Below are 21,624 nucleotides of genomic sequence, written 5' to 3'. Positions count from 1 at the left end.
TTTATAGAAAATACACCCCGAGGGCTAGAACAGAGAACTTGAATCTCCTCTTTATGATACGGGTCAACAATTCCAGGATATATAATGAGTCCCTGTAAAGTTAAGGAGCCACGGCCCAGAATAAGCCCAATGGTGGCAGGGGGCAAAGGTCCAGGGGAATGGACTGGGACCGGTTGAACATTCATTTGGGGCATGAGTAAGAAGTCGGAGGCGGCACGCAAGTCCATTCCGGGGGTTCCTCGGAAACCTCTACTTCCTCTTGATTGCTTTTCTGAAATTGGTTCCCATATTTCTGAGGGCCCTGGGACCATGGGCCCCGTGACCCGCTTTTTGATTGGGGTACCTTGGGTTCTTCAATAGGGGGCAGAAGCCTCCCTTTACATCCCGGACTGACCTGCATTCGCTAGCCCTATGATAACCTTTACCACAACGACGGCAAAGCTTCGATTCTCTTGTTCTTTCAGGGGCTTGACAATCTTTCTTAAGGTGCCCCATTCTCCCACAATTAAAACAAGCTTTTCGATTAGATAAATCTCTATACCTGTGCGTTTGTAAAATGGCGGCAGCTAGTCCTGCATTGGTTATGGGTTCCCCCAGCTCCCTGCACACTCTGAGCCAATCTTGTAAACCTTTGCTTTTGCGAGGGGCGATAGCCGCTCGACATTCCTGGGTTGCTTGTTCATAGACAAGTTGCTCAATCAGGGGCATAGCTTGTTCTGAATCACCAAAGATGCGACTGGCGGCCTCTGTCATTCTGGCCACAAAGTCTGAAAATGGCTCTTGGGGTCCTTGGACAATCTTTGTAAGGTGTCCACTGGATTCTCCCCTTTTGTGAGGGCCTTCCATGCTTTAATAGCGGCGGCCGACACCTGACCATAGACACCCCAGATGTAGTTGGTTTGATTAAGGGCATGTTGACCCTGACCTGTCAGCATTTCAAATGTCCACTGCCTCTGATTCTCATCTTCAGCTGTGGCATTAACTCTAGCTTGTGCCTGGGCTGCATCATACCAGAGAGCCTTCCATTCCATGTATTGTCCCATGTTGGGAAGCACTGCTTTCACTGTCGTCTGCCAGTCAGTGGGAGTCATGGCAAAATTAGCAAGCCTTTCCACCTGTAATGTGGTAAAGTTAGCATTGACCCCATAATTACAAACGGATTCGGCCAATTCTTTGATTTGATTGTAATCTACAGGGGTATGTACTCTTCCGCCTTCCGCATTCTCGAATACTGGAAAAGCTACTTGTATTTTTCTCCGTTCCTCTAAAGGAGTCAGTACCAGTATTCAGCCGAAGCTCATACTGCGGAGGCGCTGAGGGGCGTGAGCCCGCCGGATTTATAGGCGGTGGCCTCACATTCATTTTTGTTTTCAGTGGCCGGTGTCTATCAGGGTGATATCTTTCTTCCTCATACCGTGCCACCTCCTCCTCTAGACCACCTTCTTCGCTAGAATACAGAGTGTCAGAATCAGAATTATCTAGCTCCAAGGCTTCTAGCTCTACTGTAGGGTATAGACTAGATTCTGGCTTTTTCTTTTTCTTAGATTTGTTAGGGGTGAATGATCACTCCCTTCTCTCTCTCCCCTTTCTTAACTTCTTGGGGAGGGCCTTTTTTCTTAGACATGTCTTTCCTTTTGCGAGCTCCCATTCTCTCACTCCGTTCAGTTTCTGACATGCTATCCTGAACTTCCTCTAAGGTTCCCTGACTTTCTATTATAGCAGGGTGACAGGCCTCATCCTCCAAGCAGTTTTTAACTAGCTTCCAAATGGCTTTGGTACCTAAGTGGAGATCTCCTTCTGCATGCTTCCTGTCTAGTTCTTTACCTAGCTTGTTCCATGAGGCCACAGTGAGGGACCCGGAACAAGCATACCATGGTGCCACTCTATCTACCTCCTTCACAAAATTTTGAAGTGTTCGTGGTGCAATTTTAAGATCTCTTTGTTTTAGCACAGTCTGTAGGGCAGTAACCACTGACTGTGACAACCCCATCGCGCTAGCGGCTTATCTAAAAAACGGCGCTCAACTCCGTTACCAGACTGACAGCACCAGACTGACAGCACCGTTCTGTCAGCACCAGCCACGATGAAGGAGAAGGACAAACAGGACTAGCACCAAAGCCTCCACTGACCCGTCCCACGGTGATGACAAACTAAGGCCAAAGTCGAGAAAGGGGGTATTCAGGATAAAGCATACCTCTCTGAACTTACGTCCCTGCAGTTCTGAATCCGCCCCGTCTTCCGAGGGGTCTCCCGCGGCGCCGGCGATGTTGAAGAGTTCCCGGGTTTCGGCACCAGATGTCCCGCGCTACCGTCTCGCCAGCAAGAACGACGCAGAACACTCGGATCCTTCTGCAGTAAAGCTTTAATGCATCTTGAGAGATAGATGATCAGCTTCTTAGAGGGAGACCCCAAGCTAAGAAACCCAGCCCCTTATATAAGCCTAGGAGCTCCGAGTGAGACGTGTAGAGCCGGGATTGGTGGTTTGCACATCACCCCAGATGACGCCACGGGAGAGGCACAGCTTAAACGGTTAACTCCAACTGACAGCAGATGTCAGCGCCATCTTCTAACGGCAATAGCGATAGCGAGGGCGGCTCCTCACATATCACCCTGCCCACCTCCCCAGTAAATGGCATCAGACAGTGGTGCACTGGCCATCTGCACTGGGAACGTGACTCTGTGTTAGCCAACTTTATCACCACCATGAAATACCTGTCAGTAACGGGGTTAAACAGGATTATTTACCATCCAGTTGGGAAGATTAAAGTCTAAAGACACATCCCAGCCTACAGTAGGAACCTCATTGGCTGCCTCACCCTGTGATGCAGATGGCAGTCCTGGGAGCACGTGCAGCAGCCAGCCAGTGAGACAGTCCCACCTGGGGCCTGAGAGAACAGGAGGGCTCAGGAGGGCCCTTTCTATAATCTTCCCAGACAAACTGGAGCTCCAAGACCCACTTCCAGGAGCACACCCAACTAGGCTGTTCTGCCCCAAAGGCTCTACTGCCCACCGGGCCGAAGTGTGCCACCCTGAGGCCATGCCTTCAGCCACATGCAGATCCACCTAAGCCTGTTGATTCTCCCTGTGAAGTTGGCCAGGGTAATGCAGAGGATGTCCTTCCCTGCGGTCGATGGGTCAATCTTGACAAATGCAGTATTAGCACAAATGCAATGTGCAGCAGCCATGCCGTGGCTGTTTCTCAGGTTTCTCTGTTTAAAGCATTTCCCCCAACAGTGACCTATAAATACAGATTTGTGGTTTGTGTGTGTGTGTGTGTGTGAGAGAGAGAGAGAGAGAGAGAAAGAGGGAATGTGTGATTGTGTGTGTGTGTACATACCATATCAAGGGAAGTGCTGAATTAACTTGCCTTGATGTCTCAGTGACAGAAACCCTGAATATAGCTTCTTTGGCACCAAAAACAGCTTCATTTCTGGGCTTCAAGATAACCCGATTTATAAGGGAAGACAGTTGGGCAGATGAGACTTTTAAAAAGATCAACTGTTCAAATAGTAAATGGAGTGCACACAAGGAAGGGTCCTAGAAGCAGCTTCAGAATCTGGCTTCAGTAGATCACAAGGATTGTAGCCGCCCTCCTCGGGAAGAATGAAAGCCTCCAATGAACCAGCATTTGAGAAAACCTCAGAGTAAGAAAGCTGGAGTAAGGGCAGCTTTTTCCTGAGAGTTCAACCAACAGCTTCTAACATAGGGCTAATTGCAAATGATGCTCGCCCAACAGACTTTGTGAGGTAGCTTACCAATGGCACAGCTGTACAAAGAAAGCCAGCATATTTGTGGTGAGTGCAAAGTGTCTGCTCTCAGGTTACACATCCGCCATTGTTCATTACAGGCTGAGCACCTGTGCTGATTGGGTTTTTTGGCCAACTTGACAAAGCTAGAGTCACCTGGGAAGACAGAATGTCAACTGAGGAATTTCTTCCATTAGATTGATCTGTAGGCATGTCTCCGGGTTTCCTATTCCCCCTTCCTTCCTTCCTTCCTTCCTTCCTTCCTTCCTTCCTTCCTTCCTTCCTTCCTTCCTTCCTTCCTTCCTTCCTTCTTCCCTTCCTTCCTTCCTTCCTTCCTTCTTTCCCTTTTTTTCTTCCTTATATTTGTTTTGTTTTCTCAATTAAAGGCTGATGTGGGAGGGTCCCGTCCACTGTGGGCAGTGACATTTCTGGGCAGGCAGTCCTGGCTGTATATAAAACGTACCCTGAGAGAGCCCAGCAAGCAGCACCCCTCCATGGCCTCGGCTTCCATTCCTGCCTTGAGCCCCTGCTCTGACTGCCCTGCATGGTGACTGCAAGCTGTGAGGTGAAAGGAGCCCGTTCTTCCCCAGGTTGCTGCTGCTTCCTCCATACTGTTTATCACAACAGCAGAAAGCAATCTGGGACAAGCATGCCTAATCCAAACATCTGAAACCTGGAATGGTCCAAAATCCAAAAAGCCAGCTACTCATTGACGCGCACGCACCCAACCCCACCACTGAATTAGACTGAGAACTCCCCACCATCAGGTTTGAAGTAAATAATGTGAAGTCCAGCCCTGGACTGTGGGGTTTCTCATAGTCTGTGACCTCCTGTGTGTGAATGACTCAAATGAGCTCATCCACGTGCACTTGAAAGGCATCTGTGTCCCTCACCTCACTGTTTTCTCACAACAAATCTGAAATGTTTGCCAACTTGCTACTGATTTTAAAAGCTGGAGTTTCTCAATGTGAATGATTCTCTGAGAGTCCTAATCTGAAAGAACCCCACTTCTCTGACGTCACAGGGGAGAAATCACATAGCAAGAAACAGCATTGCAGCTTAATTGCAAACAAGCTTTTTTCTTGGGGCACCTGATATAAGGCTCACATTTCAAAATTTAATCCCATAATGTTTGATAGATATATGAATGGATTGACAGGTGGAGGGAAGCATGCTTATAAAAGATACACATGTGTTTAGAGGCAAGAATGAGGGATCTTCAACGCACTGGGGAATTGTCTTGTATCTTTACCCTAAACTAACATACCAAAGATATAGCATAGACTTAGTGTTCAGTTGTTCCTTACTTGGGTGGGTTCAAGTATGAGACATGAAATGTGTGTGCAGATATCAAATAAAAGCAATAGCACACATCTGTTTTCACAGCATATGGAGGTAGAAGCAGGAGTTCCAGGTTATGCAATGCTACATTATGAGTTTGAGGCCAGACCAGGCTACACGAGATCCTCTATCAAAATGCAAAGGAAACAATAATTCCAAGGATGTTTGGGGGAATATAGGTTAGCTTGTGACAGTTGTGACCACTTGACTTTCTTATCTGATAAGGGAATGAATTCATGTGTTTCACCCGCTTGGCATTAGTAATGGGGTGTGGGAGAGGCACAGAAAAGATACTTTGCTCACAAAACTCCTCGGAAACCAAGATGATTAAGAACAGCTGAAAAGCATCTTCCGAATGACTTCGAGGTCACTCAAGACAGAGGGCTATTTCCCGAGCAACGTACATTCTTTTCAGTTTGCAAGCCAGCCTTAAAAATTTGGATCGGGGCTGAGCGAGCAGCAGTCTAGACATTTTTGACAATGGAGGAGTGGATTCCGGCTCTCACACATAACAGCATAGCTGACATATTTCCTTCCCTAAGGCTTCCACCCTCTTGACCTTTGCAGCTGACCTTCTGAAAGACACTGCGCTGCTTCTCGAACATTTCTCACCTGTTTGGGTGCATGACGACCTGCTTGAACGTACCTCCATGAGAATCACAGGAGGGGAGCGTCACGGCTGGAAGTGACCAATCACGCCGGTGACATTTCTTCACTTTCCAGTGTGAACTACAGAGAACAACAGCAGTTTTGTGAGTAGCCATGATTCTATTTTTGGGTGACAGATTAGTAATGTACATGTTATTGCCGTTTCTTGGCCTTTGACTAAGATCTAGAGTAGCATTAGTTGCCATCTGTTTGATAACAGACATATTGAAGTGTAGCCCAGGGGTTACAGAAGACAAGTCTAACTAGCAGTGCCCATTAGGAGTTGTTTTCTTGAATTAATTTTTTCCCAAACTGGGCATAGTGGTGCATGCTTGTAGTCCTAACTACTGTGAAGGCTGAGGCAGGGGATTCACTTGAGCCCAGGAGTTTAAGACCAGTCCTGACAACAGAGCAAAAACCAGATCTCTTGTCCTCCTTCACCCAAAGCAAAGAACTTGTTCTTGTCCTAGGAGACACAGAAGTTGTTACTCTTAAATTCTTATGGGAACTTGGGATCACTACTTCATTGGCAGATAAAGAAACACACAGGATGTGCATGGCTTTCTCGACATCTGAGGACATCGCAAAGATGATAGGAACAGCTTCAGTGGACAACGTGAGTGAGCAAAGTCTCTGTCACGGTGAATCTGAGATGTCCTCCACAGATTCGCGTTTCCAATCCTTGTCCCTGAGCTGGTGGCACTATTTTGAGATGCTGTGAAGGCTTAAGGAGGTGGAGCATAGAGGTGACTAGGGACAGACCCTTGGAGGTTACAGTCTGGCCCCTGGTTCCTGTGTTCCTGCCTACTCTACCATGTACCTCTGCTGCCACACACTCACCATGCCTCCACCGTCATGACAGAGTGAAGCCCTTTGATAATATGAACCCAAATAAATCTTTCCTCCCTTAAGCCATTTCTGGCAGGTACTTTTCTCACAGCACAGGTAACTTACCTGTGTTCCCATCAGGCATCCATTGTGTGTCCTATGTATGAAGGGACACCAGGAAGGCCAGGGTGAGCTCAGCAAATTGTAAGAGCTAGCAGGGAGCAACAAGGAGCAGAAAGGCCAAACAAAAGTCAACCAGGAAGGCTCTGTCATAGTAATGACAGCAGTAATAGTGAGAGCAGCTGTGACTGGCAGAGCACTAACTGTGTGTGGTCCAGGGTCAGCAGATGTGACCATCTCAGCAATCTGTCAAGCTGTACAGCTCCATCCAGTGTCACAGCTCAGACACCGATTTGCAGGGAGACCCACATCTCAGTCACAAGGTTAGCAACTAGAGGCAGCACAACAGATGGACACATCTGCCGCCTTACCTGCTTGCATGAGGTTTGTTCTACTGAGAGCTGTGTAAATGGGGAGAAGAAAAGGCTGTGTTTGCTTTGGGATAACTACAAACCCCTGGCAAAGATGATGCTGAGGTTTGGTGTTTCTTCAGCTGTCTCATTGGTCATTTGGGACCGGCGAGTCCTCCATCCTTTCAGTTGACCTTTGTGCTGGGATCCATTCTGGTGCCTACTCTCACGGCCAGCCTTCCTGCATCTCCTTGGTTAAAGGACCCTCCTACCAGCTCTTTTTGTTTGCTTGCTTGTTGGTTTGTTTGTTTGTTTGTTTGTTTTGAGACAGGGTTTCTCTGTGGCTTTGGAGGCTGTCCTGGAACTCGCTCTTGTAGACAAGGCTGGTCTTGAACTCACAGAGATGCGTCTGTCTCTGCCTCCTAAGTGCTGGGATCAAAGGCGTGCGCCACCACCGCCCAGTGCTACCCAGCCCTTAAGTGTTCTCTTGAGCTTTGGTCTTTCTTGTTGACGTTTGACCTGATGGACAAGTCTGTCGGGGCCAGTGCCCAGCCCCCCGCTGACATCAAGCACAAGACCCTGTGCAGAGTCAAATGCAGCTTGCTTTTTGAGTGGCCCTGCCCAGGCCTGTAAAGCAAAGGCAAAGCATGGGCTGTGTTACCTGCTCACATGTGATCTGCGTCTGTCTGGGTGATGCTCACCAGTGCAGAGGTGGAAGGGCTCTGCAGGGGTTGGTAGCTGGGACACTGAGGGTGACCAAATGCTGGCTTCAAAGCTCTCCTCGTAGTGCCTCACTGTGTGCCTTTTGGGGGAGGACACTGGGGCTTAAGGGCTGTAGATTTTTAATGTAGGAAAAGGAATGCCAGGATGTAGATCAGAAGTACAGCCTGGACTGCCTGGCGTGTTCAAGGTTTTGTTCCCAGTGTGCATGCCCATGTTTACACACACATACACCATACACACGCACACACACACACACACACCACTTGGGTACTGAGTTCTTTTTTTTTTTTTTTTTTTCTCGAGACAGGGTTTCTCTGTATTGTTTTGGAAGCTGTCCTGGAACTCACTCTGTAGATCAGGCTGGCCTCGAACTCACAGAGATCCACCTGCCTCTGCCTCCCGAGTGCTGGGATTAAAGGCGTGAGCCACCAATGTCCCGCCAGACTACTGAGTTCTTATGTTCATTGTAGGGATTATCAGAAATATCATTCGTATTTTGTTCCTAGGAAGGCTTGCTAGACATCATTTTAGGATCGTTATCTGAAGATGCTTCTGACCACAGAAAGAACAAAACTTGCTTGTGATTTGAACACAGAAGAATGAGCAGGAACTCCTTATGCGGTAGCAGAAAGGGTACCATGCAGGCCTGGCTGCAAATCCAGGGGAATGATTTTGTAGCAGCGGAAGCAAGCAATCTTTTCCTCACTGATCTTAAGAGTCCTGTGGCTCGTCCTTGAAGGCTGCCACTCCATCCATATTCACGTAAAGAGACCAGTCACTGGCTTAGTGCTTGCCTTCATAACCTCATCTTAACTAATTACCTCCTCAGCATCCCTGTTTCTAAATAAAGTAACCCTCTAATTGCTGGGGTTTATGACTTTAATAAGTGGTGTGTAGCAGATACAATTTAGCCCACAGCAGCACAGCAGGCCTCATAGATGTCCCCTGGAAGGTCATCTGCAGAGAGAGGAAAGAGCAATCTTTGCTTTAACAGCCAAACAAAGTTGTTCATTACTTTTCCCTTGTAGTGACTTGAAAGGAGGGGAGATTTCTTTTGTGTTATGTTGGAATCCATGTTCACTCTGTTCTGTTGTTTTGGGCCTGTGGTTAAAGCAGACTTCATGGTATGAGCAGATGGTACAGCAAGGTCTTTCACCTTATGACAGCCAGGAAGGTGAGCGAGAGAGGGGGAGAGAGAGAGACAGAGACAGACAGAGACAGAGACAGAGAGGTAGCAGACTAACTAGGGCTTCTAATATCCATTTCAGGGGCACACCTAACTTCTCCCTGTGCTTCGCCTCCTAAAGTCTCTACCACCCACCACCAGTACCACAGGCTGATAACCAAGTTTTCAACCCATAGCTTTGGTGATCCAAACCATGGCGGCTGGAGAGATTGCTCAGAGGTTAAGAGCACTAGCTACTCTTCCAAACAAGCTGTTTTGATTCCAAGCACCCATATGGCAACTAGCAATTGTCTGTAACTCTCGTTCCTGGAGCTCTGATGTTCTCCTCCGGCTCCCATGGACACTGGGCACACACTTGGTAGCATTCAGGCAAAGCACCCATACACATAAAACAAAAATAATAAATCATAATGATAACAACGGTGACAAAGATCTGTACTGTGACTTGGTATGATGGTGCATGCTACAATTCCCAAATTTACAGAATGCATCTGTTTTCCATCCAGTACTTGTCAAGCAGAGGCAGGTAGATCTCTGTGACCTTAAGGTCAGCCTGAGCTACACAGCAAGTTCTAGCCAGTCACAAACACAGTAAGACCCTGTGTAAATAAATAAAAATAGATAGATACATAAAATGTACTATAATCCAAACCTTAACAGATCTTAACTTGTGCATTTGAGTTTCATGTGGCCTCCCTTTCCAGTTAAACGGTCCCAAGAACTTCTGTTGCTCTAGCTGAGTGGTCTCTGGATTTTTATAGCTATAGCCAAGTTTTCTCTGCAGAATAAGACATATCATTAGAGAGGTCTTAAAGATGACTTCTTCAAGAGAGACCCTGGGAGAAAAATCTATTCATCCACCCATCCATCCATCTATCATCCATCCACCCACCCACCTATCCAACCCATCACCCAACTGTCCATTCATCCACCCATTCATCCATTTACCCAATCCATCCATCCACTTGCCCACCCATCCACCCACCCACCTACCCATCCATCTACCCACCCAACCATCCATTCACACATCCATCCACCCATTCACCCAACCATCCACCCATCCATCCACCCAACTACCCATCCATCCACCTATCCAACCTGGTAGGTACAAGCTTCCCCTAAAATAGACATAGTTTGAGCTAGAATATGTATTTTGGGGATTCTTTCTTCAGTATAGACCTCAGTGCCAAGATCAATTTAGGGATAAGTCTGCTTCTGAGCTAGTTTCTCTCCTTGCACTCTTGGTCGCAGGCACCTTATGAAAGCACAGGATGATTGTGCCACCCCTGGGCCAGGCTGTGAGGATGGGCTCAAAGCTCATCAGCAAGCCATCCAGTGACAGTCCTCTTGGCTTCATTTTTGTCACTCCATGAAGGCTAGGCCTCTTCTGTGGTCACAATGAATTCTTGACAGTTTTCCCCAGATGCCCCTCAAATGAGCATTGCCAGAATCAATCACAGAGTCCCTTTTTCTTGCCTGAAGCTGTAGTCTTGCCCCACTGTCCCAAAGGCTGACCCAGGCCCTGGTCCCAACAGCATTTCCAGGCACTACCTCCTCTTTGAAGACAGTCCCAGCACCCTTCCCCACTGTGAGTCTCATCTCCAAAGCACCTCTCCAGTCCCCAACATGACAAACCTAAATCATAAAGATCAAAATGATGGGCCGCTCTTGGAGATCATTTAAGATCCAATAACCTTTCCGTCACTGACTGTAACTTTCTCATTAAAGACAATGACAGTTCTGATCTGTCTCACTTCACTCCTGAAGACATAGTGACGTTCTCTATTCTCTGTCACCAGAGTAGCTCAGCTCCATAGGAAGTGGAGGTTACAAACTATATTTTTGAGGGGAAATGACATTTTGTCAGCCTCAGTGATAGTGATGTCTTGGCCCCCCACAAGAAGGTGCAAGAGCCCCATTCCAAGCCCCTTAGTGTCCTGACAGAATTCAGGACATATTACATGTCTGGAGCCCCGCATATAGAATAGCAAGAGCCCCATTCCAAGCCCCTTAGTGTCTGACAGAATTCAGGACATATTCCATGTCTGGAGCCCCACATATAGAATGGCAAGAGCCCCATTCCAAGCCCCTTAGTGTCTGACAGAATTCAGGACATATTCCATGTCTGGAGCCCCGCATATAGAATGGCAAGAGCCCCATTCCAAGCCCCTTAGTGTCCTGACAGAATTCAGGACATATTCCATGTCTGGAGCCCCGCATATAGAATAGCAAGAGCCCCATTCCAAGCCCCTTAGTGTCTGACAGAATTCAGGACATATTCCATGTCTGGAGCCCCACATATAGAATGGCAAGAGCCCCATTCCAAGCCCCTTAGTGTCCTGACAGAATTCAGGACATATTCCATGTCTGGAGCCCCGCATATAGAATGGCAAGAACCCCATTCCAAGCTCCTTAGTGTCCTGACAGAATTCAGGACATATTCCATGTCTGGAGCCCCGCATATAGAATAGCAAGAGCCCCATTCCAAGCCCCTTAGTGTCCTGACAGAATTCAGGACATATTCCATGTCTGGAGCCCCACATATAGAATAGCAAGAGCCCCATTCCAAGCCCCTTAGTGTCCTGACAGAATTCAGGACATATTCCATGTCTGGAGCCCCGCATATAGAATAGCAAGAGCCCCATTCCAAGCCCCTTAGTGTCTGACAGAATTCAGGACATATTCCATGTCTGGAGCCCCGCATATAGAATGGCAAGAGCCCCATTCCAAGCCCCCTTAGTGTCTGACAGAATTCAGGACATATCCCATGTCTGGAGCCCTGCATATAGAATGGCAAGAGCCCCATTCCAAGCCCCTTAGTGTCTGACAGAATTCAGGGTGCTTCATGTACCTTCCTAACATTCTGCCACAGGCTGTCTGTTCTTGGACTTGTGTTTGTGGCTTCCTCCTATGGTCTGCTCCTGAGTGACCTTTCTGGCCAGGTGGGCTGCTGCCAGGGTGGCTGTGGAGTCAGCTACCGCCATACTAGTAGTATTTCCTCTTTCTCTTTTGCTGCCCTGGTCATCTGAGTGACAGTTACTGTTACCAGAATTCAGAAATAATCTCTTCCCTGGCTGATGTCACTCTGCCTGTGAGAGAAGTTTTATTTAACTAACTTCTAACTACTCTTGAGTTCTTGGTAGAACTGCTCATCCTCCAGCAGCTGGAAGACACTCACTAGAGACTGTACCGTCATCATGAGGGTCATGCCCCATTGCCTCATCTGCTCCTAATCACCCCCAAAAGGCCCCACCTCCAAACACCACCAAGATGTGAAACTGGGGTTCAGCTTCTAACATGAACTCTGCAGTGATGCATTAAACCCAACTATACATCACACATTAGCTCATTTTGTAAGGAAATGGGATTGAGCTTGTGTAGCCGAGCTTAACCAAAGTCAGTGAACTCACAACCTGGACTTGTTATGTGAGGCTGACACCAATCCGTGCTATAAGGATCTGCGGGTGGGGCCCTGTGAGATGTGTATGGAGAAGCTATGTATGTACGTGATATAAGCATGGACATACAGATAGCTTTCTCCTTCACATGGTTTCCCAGGTCAGCGTCCTGTCGGACACTGATTTTACTTTAGCCTGTTTTCACATAGCTGTGCATCCTGGTAAGGAGGCTTTTGTGTCCTCCTTCCCTGCTCCTCTTCTGTGATATTCTATAAATTCTACCACCTACCTTATCACACTGGCAGCTTTGTGCTTTCCCCAACTGTTGGAATGCACGCACTGTTGGGCCTGTTCAGGAGACACTTCCCTTTTGAAGTTAACCCTTCTGTCAGCTGCCCACTGGATGTTTTGTTAGTTAAGCCAATTACCCACAGGCAATCTTAGGAATGATTTTATTTTAAAGATGAGTACTAATTAGTCACCACACACTATTGGAAAACAAGACCATGAGGGTTTTACAAAATACACTTCACATTTCAGTGATTCAAATTCTGGGATTGTTTGGATTTTAAATTTTTTGTTGGCTGAATATAAACTTGGAGTTTAACACATTTGGGGCTCAGATTCAGACAGGACATAAATACAATGCTCAGCCAGCTTCTATAGCTCCAGAATCAGCCAACAAAGGATCAAAAATATGTTTTAGGGTTGAAGAGATGCTTCAGTTCTAAGATGCTTATTGTACAATCATAAGGACCAGAGTTTGGGACCTAGCACCCACATCACAGGTAAGGAATCCTATCGGTGTCCATAACCTCCAGCTTCAAGTTGAACAGACGCAGGGGGGTTGCTGGGACTTGCTGACTTTCTGCCCAGAAGAGAAAACATGATCTCCAGGTTCCTGGAGAGTCCTTGCCTCAAAGAAATAGGTGGAGAGTGATAGAAGAGGCCAATGTCCTCCTCTGGCCTCTACACACATGCCCAGTGATGTGCACCTATGTGCACACACACACACACACACACTCACAAACACATGCACGTAGACATCCATACAATAAAAGAAATAGTTTTAATTGTGCCTTTTGTAAGCTTGTACAGATTTTTTAATTGTTCTTTTTTTCTAAATAAGATAGCATGACACTCATTGAAGTAGGTTTCCTATGAAATGACTTGAAGTGCACTGGTTATATGTTTTGTATAGGTAACTCACCCATAACCAGTGCCCATTGTACCCAAAACTTTGTACCTAAATAACATGATTTTTTAAAAATATACAGTTTACAATGTTTGATAAAATATGCCAGTGAGGGACTGGGCAGATGGCAGTTGATAAAATACCATGCCATAACCATGAGACCTGAGTTCAGATTCCCAGCACACCCTCATTACAGGTGCACATTGCCACATCTGACTTTCATGGCTTTTACAGGGTGTGCTGGGAATCTGAACTCAGGTCTCATGGTTATGGCATGGTATTTTATCAACTGCCATCTGCCCAGTCCCTCATTGGCATATTTTATCAAACATTGTAAACTGTATATTTGTAAAAAAAAAACATGTTATTTTAGGTACAAAGTTTTGTGTATAATGGGCACTGGTTATGGGTGAGTTACCTATCATTAGGATCGCTTGATGGACATTCAAATGAAGAGATGATGGCAAAGCACAAGCATTTGCTTGATTTGCTCTAAAGCATTTGTGTAATATTGTATGAAGAATGTCCCGGTACCTTTGTCTGGGTGGATTTCAGCATCATCAGACCGTGGGCAATTCAGAGGAGTCATGCTACATTCCTAAAGAATACGCCTCTATGTTACATATTCCTTCTTGTAAAATGCACTGTGTGTGTGTGTGTGTGTGTGTGTGTGTGTGTGTGTGTGCGTGCTTACTGCAGCACAGGTGTGGAAAACAGATGACACCTTGTGAGAATTAATTCTCTCCTTCCATCACTTGAGCCCCCAGGAATTGAACTCATGTTGTCAGGATTTGTGGCACGCTCCATACTTGCTGAGCCATTTCAATGGCCCCTGAACACTCATTTATAACAGGGAACATCCATGTTTTCGTGGCAGACTATAATGACTGCGAATGAAATCAGTTACAACTTGTTTATGCTGTGTGTGTTTTTGTTTTGTTTGTAAATTCACTTCCGAGACCTAACCAAGTATGTTTATGTATAATTTGTTGTTTCTGTTTTTGTTTTTGAGACAAGGTTTCGATTTTATTTTCACTTTAACATAATAGACATTTCATAAGGCTTAGGTAATATGTTATTATTTATAGGCACATTTAAAATTACGGGATGGAAAACGAACTAAATGTTAAAACAACTTTTATTTATTTTCTGAATGAAACTAAGATATTTATCTTAAAACTTTCCACCAATGGTGATTGATCTAAAATCTCAAAAATAAGAAGCACTTCAAATTAAGTTCTGAAAATAAATTCAGTTTGGCTTTACAACTAATTTCCTTCAGTGGCCACAAGAGGGAACTGTTTAACCTCAAACAAAATATATACACAGCTGTGTACTAAAACTTGAGGTAAATTACTCAAATAATCTGGCCTAGAAAATTTGAGAACCATGGAAATAAAATATACTGGATGTCCAAAGAGAGAAGCCAGGGGATGGAAGAGAGAGTGGCATTCAAGATGAGCACAGCTGTGACCCACCCCTGGGGAGTCTTGGACCTCCCTGCTTGCAGGACCCTTGGCTGACTTAGGAAACTTTTCTGTAAGTGCGAGTGATACCTTCAGCTGATGCCACACCTTTGGGCTGCCTTCACGTCTGAGGGCGTTCCTTCCTACGGCGTGGGGGCTGTCTATCCCTGCAGGTGAGCCGCTCCTGGGGGGTCAATGTCGCCTCCCCATTGGCAGGACTGTGTTCCCACAGCTGTGTTCAGAGCCCACATGACGCCGTTTCCTAACAGACCACGCATTCATTTAGCAAGAAGCGTGCTTTGGGAATCGATCCAGAGCTTACCGCGTCTGGGGAGAAGCCAGGGGGAGTGGTTTTTGGGTGGGGTGGGAGTTGCCCTTTTCCAGTCACTCACAGGATGGCTGAGCATGTGGAACGTTTGCCTCTCTCCTTTTCATAACTAAGAGGTCGGAACATGAAGCTTCCTGGCTGGAAGTGAGGCACTAAGGGCGGACATGTAGCCCGTGTTTGCTAAGGCCCTGGGTCCCATCCCGGGCATCACAAAACTAGGAAAACTAAGGCATTAGACTTTTTAGAGCCTGAAAAATCCACGATCAGAAGAACTTCAAAATAACCACCAAGCTGTTTGACACTACCAAATGGAATGAAACTGCTCAGAATATAGACTTCCTAAAAATCTGGTAAAAATGAAACCCAAAAGCAGTCAAAATAACAAACAAACAATAAAGATAGCCAGGCAGAGAGGTGTGTAGCAGCCATCTCCCCTGTTGTCTTGAGGGTGCCAGAGGTGGCCACCACCTTGCCACTGCACAGAAACTTCCTTTCCATTAAGGAGGGTGCTGGCGGGAGGGGTGATGTAAATGTCACATTCATGACCAAAGTGTGAGACAACCCTTCCTCTGCTGTTCTTCACTGGCGACTGTTTGCTTCCTGAGCAAACCACCCCACCAGCTCGAGCTGTGGCCAGGGAACAGGGGGCAGAATGACGGGCGCTCCCGAAGGCCCCAGGGCAGGCTGGCAGTCTTTGAGGTTCTAGACACATGTGATGCAGAAACACACGAAAGGATGGGGAAGTGCTTCATCAACATGCCCTGAGTGAACTCAAGCCGCTGCCGGGCCCCAGTATGGAAAACTGAGGCTCTGAGAAGCTTTTGCTGGGCATGAGCTAGGTGTAATGCGTATAGCATTAGATAGTATAACTGGGAGACCTCATGAGTTCTTGCTAATTCCTTTAAAGAAACAATAATAATCCCCTTATACAACTTGAATACCTTTATAGAAATGACTACATTGTCCAGAGCCAAAGGAATTGCATAAGAAGGCTGCTGTTTTGGAATTCCGCACTTCCTTTCGGTGTCGGCTGTCACAGAGGACAGCCGAGTCTATCTGCTGTAGGCTTAATTGGAATCTGTCGAAATACGTTGCCTTGGTGGAAGTTGATGAAGAAAGTCTGGCCTCAGCCAGCTATGTAAGTGGGAAAGGGGGTGCTCTTAAGCAGTCTTCTGGATAACGACGGCTTTGTTTGAACCCCTTTGTAAGGGGAGATTCTTAAGTTCTTTGAAGGGGCTGGAGAGATGGTTCAGCAATTACAAACACTGGCTGCTCTTGTAGAGGAACTGAGTTTGGTTCCCAGAGATTGGGGGGTGGTGCGTAACTCCTTGTACTCTGTCTCCAAGTGACCTGGTGCCCTCTTCTGGTTTTCTCGGGCACCCAGAGGCACATGTACACACATAGACAGACACACGTGTATACTTAAAAAAAATGGTTGTAATGTGGGATCTGTTAACACCAGGGTGTTAATGTGGCGATGATAGGTAGTGTTAGGCCCGGTTTGAGTCTTCCCTGCTTGAGGCCCATGATTGGCAAAGCTACACTGATGATGGAGACACAGCCATGCCCACCCCTCCCACGTTTGAACCTTTGGTGTCCATGCATAGACAAATCCTTCTTCGTCCATGAATGTTTCTCTCACCTCCTTAAACCGTGGGAGTGGCTTTGCTTTCTCATTTCTAGCAATGTGGCTGTCAACAGTGTTTAGTTGGCACCAAACAGTGGATACTGTCAATTTTAGGTTCATCACTAAGAAAATATTGCCTAAGATTATTCATTGAAAAGAGTACCTTGAATAAGTTTTTGTTTGTTTTTCCCACAAGAAGCAAGAAAAAACAAAAAACAAAAACAAAACAGTTTCTCAATCTGGGGCTCACGGATAAATGTGCATGCACACCCAGAAACTGGAAATAAAATTGTGGCTGTCTGTGCCTATGGTATTTTTTCCTCTACATTATTCTCTTACTCCCTCTCTCAGAGTTAAAAATAACGAAGCCACACTCCTTACGGCTGTATTCATATTGGTCTTTGGAGAGTGGTAAAGCACAGATTTGCTAGATGCCATCAGAAAGGCCACCAGATGGATGCTCCGGCCACCAGATGGATGCCCTGGGCCTCTGGACTCAGCCTATCCCTCCTCATTTGTACCAATGGGCTCTCCATTCTGTAGCACCATTCCCTCTGTTTGTGTTTACACTGGAATTCCAAGTACTTGGTCACTTCAGGAAAAGGCAGTCTGATTGGAAACACACCTTTTATCTAGCCTGTCCTGTGCAGACACCTGGCATGTGGTATTCTGTAAGGGACACTGGACAAGCATTGTACAGATGGTACCCAGTTTAAGATGGGCCAACTTTCCCATCTGCAGAACTGACACTTAGTTACCAGTGTAGTAGAAACTACAGTTGGAACTGTGAGTCTGGATCTTTTCCTGGGTTAGGCATGTGCAGTCCAAGCCCCTCTCATTACGCAGCTGTAGCTCCTGGCAGTGCATGATCTTGAGGGTACATGGTTGGTGGTTTCCATTGTTCTGTGCTTTTGATCTGTGCTGTACACTAGGGTAGTCCATATATTAGCAATCTAGTCAGAGTGTATGTTGAGACCCAGGCAGGAGCTTCCCAACTTCTAACTTCATTCATAACTAACGAGGATGCAAGGATTCCCAGTCAAGGAGCATGGCAATGACGAGCTGGATAGAGTCCTGGCTTCTGCTTTTTGCCTACAACATGTAATGAAACTCTTGGTTAAGTGAGCATTCACATTCAGAGGCAGTAGCTCATGTAGGTAAGGGTTCAGACAAGGTGGCACAGTGGTATTAGAAGGAAATGGGGTGACTTTTGTGGTCACTGCCCCAGTTCCTACACAGCCTCTATCAAAAGCAATAAAAGAAATACTGTCTATGCCATACGACCAAGGAGGAAGCATGGCAATTCTACTCCGACCTGCCTGTCTGTAGTTGGGGGCCATTTCATCCTCTGTCCCCTGCAAACAATGGATAAAGGATAGACCAGTGTGTGATGTCACCGGAGTTCTCAAAAGAGTTTCCTGATAGTTCACCTTTAACTCTGATCTGCATCACAGGGGCCAGAGCTGGTGGCCATTCCCTCACCACTGGCTATCAGTACTGAACCAATGTTGACAGCTGCCCAGAGCTTTCCTGAGAGGAGAAAGTCCAGTGGGAGTGGGCGGTACGGGGAGAGACTCAGAGGGTCGCTCCTGAGAAGACCCTGATTCAACTCTAAACCAGCGCCATCCAGGGACAGAAGAGCCTGAGCCTGGCCAAGCCACACATCACATCCAAGATGTGGCCAGAGCCTCGGCTTGTTCAGTTCCCCTTCATCATCCACACCTAATACGCACACGGTAGGGGCCCTCGGGCCCCAAGCAGTCCAGTCTGGCTCCATGAGCCTTCCTTCCCTCTCTGTGTTTCATCAGCTATAGGCTGTTATCTCCTCCTTTTGCCTTTCCAACATTGCCATTTGCTGTCTTGATCTTGCCTAGAATTGGACTAGGAGGAAATTCCATATGCGGTAGTTTGAATGTGATTGGCCCCCATAAGCTCATAGGGAGTAGCACTATTGGGAGGTGTGGCCGTGTTGAAGTAGGTGTGGCCTTGATGGAGGAAGTGTGTCACTGTGAGGGTGGGCTTTGAGGTCTCTTTTGCTCAAGCTTTGCTAGCTATGACAGTACACTTCCTGCTGCCTTCTGATCAAGATGTAGCCAGCACCACCTCTGCCTGCCACCATGATAACAATGGACTGAACCTCTGAAACTGTGAGTCACCCCAATCAAATGTTTTCCTTCATTAGAGTTTCTGTGACCATGATGCCTCTTCACAGCAATAGAAACCCCAAGACGCCAGAGTTGGCCTGGGTCCTAAGTTCTGTGCCCCAGAACTTAGCGCTAAGGACAACCATGAATGTGCTCATCAGTGCAGCATTCTAAGAAAAGCAGCCTTCTTGTCACCATCAGGGTCCCCACCAAGAGAAGGAAGGAACAAGGAGACTGAGGACGTGACCCTGTGGGGCCATCTGAAACACTTTCTGGCTACAGGAGTTTTTCTGAAGAGCATTTCAGCTACAGTTTTCTCTAATCTTTTGCTAAAATCAATTAAGCAGAAAATCTCCAAACAGACAGACTTGAGATGCTGAGTGGCTAGACTAGATGGTTGTGCCAGTGCTGGTAGCTAGCCCAGGAGCTGTGGCAAGGCTCTGGTTCTGGAGAGGCAGCTGGGAAGAACACAGCTTTGCACGCATCAGGCTCCGGACATGTGCTGTGGTTGGATACATTTGCACTCACTGGTGAAAGCTTGGTCCCTTGTGTGACCTGTCGAGTTCTGAGAGGTGGAGCTACTGGAAAGTCACTGGTGACATTACTCTCAGAGAGACTGGTGCAGCTGTCATGGGATAGGTGTAGTGTGGTGGGCACAGCTTTAATCCACGCAAGAGGCAGAGGCAGGAGGATCTCTGTGCCTGGTCTACATAGTGAGTTCTAGGACAGCCAGTGCTACATAGTGAGACCCTGTCTAAGAAAGAGGGGCAGGGAAGGAAGGGAGCGAGGAAGGGAGGGAGGAAGAGAGAGAGAGAGAGAGAGAGAGAGAGAGAGAGAGAGAGAGAGAGAATCCTTAAAGTACTCAGCTCTTGGTAGTTTGTTTCAGCAACAAAAAGTGCGTTTATAAATAAGGAATTATGTATATCACAAACTTTATTTCTCAAATTAGAAGAGTTGAGCGTCTGAGAAAGTAAGTCTTGAAAGTGGAAGGAGACTGAGCCAAGACTTGGAATAGAGTCTGAGCCTGAATCACAGCATACTGGGTAGTAATTAGAGTGTGGGATAGAGAGAGGAACCCAAAGAAAGTCCAGTAAGAAAGTCCTGTAACAGCTTAGTCTTCATCTGAGGGCCATTGGGAGATCAGGGAACCTTACAGGGATGGGGCCTTGTGCGAGGTCATGGGAAGCATGCCCTCCAAAAGGGTTGTGGGGGGCTGGGCACCTTCCTTTACATTCTCCACCAGGAGGTCAGTGGGAGGCTCTGCCCCTGTGGTGTGCCCCTGTGCAACCTGCAGGCAACGGGGCCCTTAGAGAATCTCCTCCCAGCAAGACCCCACTATATTTGTAACCAGCACGGGGTGGGGCCCATGTGATTCTTACAGGTTCCTTGGCTGCCTGAGCCTTGAAGTTCCATGAGATTCCAGAGTTGTAGGAGCCGCCTTTCTCCCTGTCTTCTGTAAGAGCCTCCAGCGCTCTTAACCTCCAAGCCAACTCCCCAGCAGCCAGAGCATGAATTCTTCGAAGATAGGGTCCTCCTTGAATTTGCCCTCAAGTTTTGTGCCTCTTATAACTTTGATGTTATAAGAGGCAGTGTGTGTCCTTTCAAAATAGAGAGAGGACAAAATACTGTGTGTCTGCAGCTCATAGTGAAAGGTCATACTTTTTGCAATGCAGGTTCGTAATTCTGTGCTAACTCACCACACACTGGAATTTTCCAATAAATACTCTTCCTGATGGACTTGAGGATCATGCACAGAACAGTGAGCTACCCCTGAGACCAGGGCAGCAGGGAAGACAGAGAGTAGCCCTTTAAATGCACCTCCACCCTGGGGACATGGAAGATTGTACTTTTTGTTTTTCCTGTTTGAGAGGCAGGACAGACAGAAGTTGATAGATGTCATTGCTCATTCTTGCTCTAAAGGGAGAAAGCAAGAGAATCCTGACCTGCCCACCCTCCCTTGTAGGAACACCAAGCTCAGAGAACAGAGAGTTTGTTTGAGCCCTGTGACCTTAAGGAACCTTAAGCTAGGTTGGTGTTAGGAGTCCATGTGCTCCCTCATTGCCTGGTCTTCTCTTGGAATCCCAAATCTCTCTTCCCTCCATTATTCCTTCAATTTTTTTTTCCTCTTTGAACTTGCTTTCTAAAAATAAAACCTGAGGCTGTTGAGTTTGTGAATGAGCTTCTCCTGTTGGCGGTATTTCTGGCTTCACCGTACCTACCAGGTGCCCGCTCCCTATGCGACCTTCAGAAGGCTTTCTTGGCATATCCGCTGGGAATCTGCATCTGAAAAATTGTCTCCTTTGAACAACTGGCCTATTTCCTGTTATCAAAGGAGATTTATAACTCTCTTCCAGAAAGCTCCGAGCTGAGTTTAACTTTCAGCCATGGCCTCTGGATCACCCTAAAGATGTTTCCCCTTCCCATGATGAGGCTCTGAATCGTACATTTCAGCTTCATTCTATTTTGAGCCAAATTGTTTTGGAAACCCGGTCCTTTGAATAAACGTTTTATTAATTAATTTTTA

Source organism: Mesocricetus auratus, unplaced genomic scaffold (genome assembly GCF_017639785.1).
Source record: "Mesocricetus auratus isolate SY011 unplaced genomic scaffold, BCM_Maur_2.0 Super-Scaffold_100707, whole genome shotgun sequence".
In the NCBI taxonomy this organism is placed as follows: Eukaryota; Metazoa; Chordata; class Mammalia; order Rodentia; family Cricetidae; genus Mesocricetus; species Mesocricetus auratus.
This window is presented reverse-complemented; position numbering follows the sequence as displayed.